The sequence below is a fragment of the Pseudochaenichthys georgianus genome, unplaced genomic scaffold (genome assembly GCF_902827115.2).
Source record: "Pseudochaenichthys georgianus unplaced genomic scaffold, fPseGeo1.2 scaffold_511_arrow_ctg1, whole genome shotgun sequence".
NCBI classification, from domain to species: Eukaryota; Metazoa; Chordata; class Actinopteri; order Perciformes; family Channichthyidae; genus Pseudochaenichthys; species Pseudochaenichthys georgianus.
Window position 1 is genome coordinate 82,759 of NW_027263072.1, and position 5,483 is coordinate 88,241.

The following is a 5,483-nucleotide window of genomic DNA, read 5'->3' on the forward strand; positions in this document are numbered from 1 at the left end:
ACCACCCTCTGTAAAGCTTACGGTTCAGGGCGCTGCAGCTGCCGTACCAGGCCGTGTTGTATTAGTACTCGCAGTACAGTCGTCCTTTCTGAGTCAGAGATGAGGTTGAAAAGTGTTTAGGTCGAGAGGGCAGTAACAGGAGGATTAGAGGGTTCTCACTGGCTTGGGTTGCCACGAGCGAATATTCTCTTCCAAGATATATCTCAATCTTTATTATTTATATCGCACATGTAAACAACCTCAGTTGACCAAGTGCTGTCCAGGGAACAAATATAAAATAACACAATAGGACTAAGTAATAAAACAATATTAAAAACAAGCTAAAAAGCACATAACTTGAGACATATATATATATATATATATATAATATATGATATAAAACAAGACATTTCTTCAGGATGAATGACAATAACAATTGAGCGATCTAACTTTAGACTTATCTAACTTTAGACATATCTAACGTTGACTTATTGCAACAGCTAAGGGAAGAGTCCCTAACGGCCCGTCTACACTACAGGCATCAACAATCTTGATGCTGGGCGTTCTGAGGCGTGGCGATTTCACACGCCCAAGGCGACCAACAACCAATCACATGAATCTCGCCCCCGACATACAAAGCAATAGCAATGTTAAAACGAAGTAAACTGGATATAAAATCCCAAACAGGCGAAAACCTACCAGTTCCCCACTGCCTCTGCCCCTCCCTCCATGCCCGGTTCCTCCGGTTTGGATCCCGGTTAATAGTTCTGGTCGTAAAGAACCGGGTGATTTGCTACCGTAATTTCCCGTTTGGAATATGAGGAAATGAACTGCGGTCTGGCTCTCCCAGCTTACACGCGTTTGATTGGCTAGCGCTTCTACTGGCGGGATTTGCATAAACGGGATTTGATTGGCTGATGCCCGCTTCGAAAGCATCGGGAGCATCAAAAGTTGAACATTGCTCAACTTTTGATGCTCGCGATGCAAAGCCACGCTCCGCTCCCCACAATGCAGTTCGGCGAAGATTCAAAATCTTCTACGTCACCCCATTCAAGTGAATGGGCGAAGCGTTGAAAGCATGTTTCGATGCGTGTGTGTGGACGGGCCGTAAGTGGTAGCTGCACGGATGAAATGTATATATCTTTTTTAATATTTATTGAAGTAAACGTCTTCTCTCTGCAGAGCTATAATCGTCCGTCGCTGTTTCTTCATGATCGGGACCCTGTACCTGTACCGCTGCGTCACCATGTACATCACCACGCTGCCAGTGCCGGGGAAACACATGGTCTGCGCCCCAAAGGTACAAATACACAACATCCTGTACATTTACTGCATGTTTACCCGTTTCCTCCTTACAGTATGTTCTGCTTCCTGCAGCTGTACAACGACTCCACGGGGAAGATCTGGAGGATTCTGAGTCTGATCTCAGGAGGAGGTAACAACTCAACTTTTAAAATATACAATACAGCTTTATTTATAAAGCACTTTAAAACCTCCGGACCAAAGTGCTGTACAGTCAAATAAACAAACGCACATACACAATAGACAGTTTAAAAGCAACAATCTACGAGATGTCAAAATGCTGAGGAGAAGCGGTGGGTGCGGAGGCCGATCACATCATTCTGGCGAAAGACTGGTCAAACCTTTCCACTGATGTTGTTGTTGTTGTTGTTTCTGTTTGTTGTTTAGGTTTGTCTCTGACCGGCTCCCAGCTGATGTGCGGTGACTTCCTGTACAGCGGTCACACCGTCATGTGTACGCTGTCCTACCTCTTCATCCAAGTGTGTGAGTACACACACTTTATCGCCATTTATGCCTCCACCTACCTTCAACTTAATGAGATCTTTGTGAAATTAGTCAAAATCTTTGAATCTTTCGATATTACTTATAAAGTCAATCTTGAATCAAAAAGGAAGTAATGGCATGCTCGTGTATTTCAAAGTGGACCTTTCCTTTAAAACAGTGATACACAGGACCGTGTGGTAAGAAAGCAGTTGTCTTCTTTCTGTGCTTCCAGTCGGATTACACACACACCTTCGGGGGTGTTTGGTTTACGCCAGACAGGCTGGACTTCTTAAACAGCGGGCGAATTGATTGTCGTATCAGAATGAAAGTATTTTGAGACGTGACATCCACCTTCGATCTCAGTCCGCTGATTATTTCAAGCAAGCAACTGTCTTCAAATACTAGCGTCTGTATTTCAGGGTTCCTACGGTCATTGAAAACCTGGGAAAGTCACGGGAATTCAAAATGCAAATTCCCGGTCCTGGGAAGTTATGGAAAAAATGTCTTTCCCAAAGTTTTGGAAAAGTCATGGAAATGTAACCAAAGTTGCATCAAATATAATTTATATTTATCTAATCGCCAAAATAGTAATACTCTAACGATAATAAATACGTATCGTTTAGTAATGAAACGTAAATGGCATTTAACTGACGAGGTATTTTGCTGTGAGAGATGTTCGTGGCTTTAGCGTGTCGGAGCTAGGAAGCCTATTTGAGTTGTTTTAGATATGGCACGACATGTTTCATATGCAGGACCTTATTTTCTGTTCCATGTTCAAATAAACCATGTTCAGTGGTACCGCTGAGAAAGAGTAATGTTTTGGTCTCGCATCGAAACCAAAAATAATCTTCACACATCCATAGTGTGATGTACAGCAGTGCTACGTCCAGGAACGTGTGTGTGTGTGTGTGTGTTTCAGACTCTCCCCGGTGGATGTGGTGGTATCGATGGATCTGTTGGTGCCTCAGCGCCTCGGGGGTTCTCTGCATCCTGATTGGTCACGAGCACTACAAGCATCGACGTGGTGGTCGCGTACTTCGCCACCACCAGGACCTTCTGGTGGTACCCACACCATGGCCAACACACATGTAGGTTCACACACACACACACACACCACACACACACGAAACTATTAAAACTATACCAGCGGTTTTCAAAGTGTGAGGCGCTCCTCACTGGGGGGGGGCCGGCCGGCTCGGTTCGCTGACGGCCGGCACCGCCCTTTATTTTTCATGTTTTAAACGGCATCATTGAAGTTGCGCTGACAGGCGACAGAGGTCCGTTCAGCGGGCCGTTTCCACGCAGCGAGGCCCCCCCCCGTTGACTAGCATGCTCTACCAATGTGTGTGGCTGGGTGAGATTCCAGGGCTGGTTTTTAGTCCCAGTCCGCCCGGCCTCCACCTACCTTCTTCTTCTTCTTTCGTGTAACGTCAGAGGTCCAACTCGGTGTTGTGTAGCCATGCCCACATCTCTGGTCCTAGGTCGAAGAGGCTGGCTTCGAGGGAGGTCCATATAAAGGGCAGTCTGTTCAGGGTCACCGCACTCGCATGCAGAACTGCCTGCCACGCCCCACGTCTTCATCGATGTTTTGAAGCGACCGGCCCCAGTTCGTAGGCGGGTTAGTGTGGTCCATTGCCGGCGTGGTAGCTCGTCTCCTCCAATGGCGCCATCTCCTGGGTCCCAGATGTAGCAATGGATGCAGGGCTCGGCTAGCTCCCACTCCTGCTTCCAAGCAGCTGCCAACCATGCATCCTGGAGATGTCCTCAGAGGTGGAATTGAGAATCTCTCGTGCTGCCTCGTCCACCTCCCTGTGTGAGTGCGGGTTTTCCGCATTGACTTTGATCAAAAGTAAGTGCCGGTCAAGGCTGCAGTCAGAGGATGATCTGCGTTTATTCCCGTCTTCATTGCATCCCCGCTTCATCCGCCTGTGCGCTTCAAAGACGCAGACTCATCGTTCCCACTAAAGTAGGGCTGAGTGTAATAAGGAGGCAAAGTTGACGTCCAGTGTGTTGCCGGGAGCATAAAGATTTATCCACCATGTTGAAAATGTTAAAAAATAAATACAATTAAAATGTAAAAGATAAAATGTTTTTAAAAGTTATTGTTTAATGTTTAAGAGGTGACGCTACTCAGCCAATGAAATGGGTGCAGTCAGTGAGTCAGCACGATAGATTCAAACACAGAGACGATACAAGAGGAGAGAAACAGTCAGTCATTTCAAATGGCGGAAGGTAGACAGAGCATTTAATGACCTGTTCTCTTACTGGACCCTTGAAATGCAATTGAATACCCCTGCATTATAGGCAGCAACAACAATAATAATAATAATAATAATAGCAATAATAATTGGGAGAGGGTGGGGGCTGCTGTTCTTATGTCTCTGTTCCCACACTGTGAAAACCCCCTGAACTATACCGTTTGCAGGTACAATTTTTTATGTTTTACTAATCAATTAGTGGTTTAAGCTCGAGTAATCCTGGATTTAAGTTCTTGTAATTTTTTAATTTAATCACTGAACCCCTGTCGGTCTACTATATGTAATTTTAAGGCTTGTTTGTAACATATGATGTTATTTTTGAAATAGCTCAAATGTTTTATAGAAAAATAAATTACATTTAAAACAACTTTTTTTATATTATGTTTTACCTAAAGTTGTGATTATTCTTGCAATAAATTAAATGTCCGGGAAAAAAACTAAACTAAAGACATTAAAAAAGAAGTAAAACAACTTTTAAAGACAACAAATACAAACAATCTTATTTTGGGCAAATAGACCACAATCAAACATGGTGCTTTTTACGAATCTGAAGCCAGTAAAGTGTGATTTTTATTACGTATTCGTGATTATTTTAGCAATTAAATTTAAAAAATTGCCCAATAAAATGTCCAATGAAAACCTAACATAAAAACAGTAAAACAACTTTCAAGACATATTTTTAAAAAAAAACGTATGCCTCCAAATAGTCTTAATCTATTTTATTTTGTGCAAATAGACACAATCAAATATGGTGCCTTTTTTACGAATCTGTTATTGTTTTATTAATAAGTTCTCCTGATTCTTTTCTTCTGCCCAGGCTCTGCGTCAGGCTCCCAACAACTTCCTGTCGAGGACGTGGTGGAACCCAATCTTTAACTTCCTGGAGAAGAACGTCAGAAACCACGGTTCCCGTCGTGTTCTCGTGGCCCGGTGGCGCTGCCCTCGTCCTGCAGACAGCTTGGGTTACCGGATTAGTGGAGGGAGGGAGGAGTGAGGATTAACCATCATGCAATCCTGTTTGAACAAAGCTTTATTTATTATATTTCCGCTGCTTGACACTGAAATGACGACAAGTTGACATCATCAGGAACGCCTGGGATTTATTTTACAGGACCGACGACGGCGGAAGAAGAAAATCTGTCAATCTATGGTTCCTCTTCTTGTTTTGAATGTAAGCATATTAACAAAGATGGCGGCCGCTCCGCCCCGCTCTTAAAGCATCTGCTGCTCTGATTCCTGCAGCTGGTGCTTCTGGGTTTATCATCAAGAAAAATGTCCTCAAAATGGGTTATTTTTTGTAAGATGTTGTAAAATAGTCCACAAAGAGTCCTTACGCTGTGTAGCGAAAGCTTGTTGTTTAGCTAACACATGCTAGTGCACTAATCGTAACAATGCTATAGGCCTTCTATGATAATAATAGTATTTATATATCTTTAAGCCAAACATTAAGGCACATGTTAC

General features: G+C 43.5%; 1 pseudogene; it reads left to right on the top strand.

The window, feature by feature from the left end:
- Positions 1–4,997, top strand: part of LOC117442964 (phosphatidylcholine:ceramide cholinephosphotransferase 2-like) — a 5,442-nt pseudogene extending 445 nt beyond the window's left edge.
- The last annotated feature ends 486 nt before the right edge of the window (positions 4,998–5,483 follow it).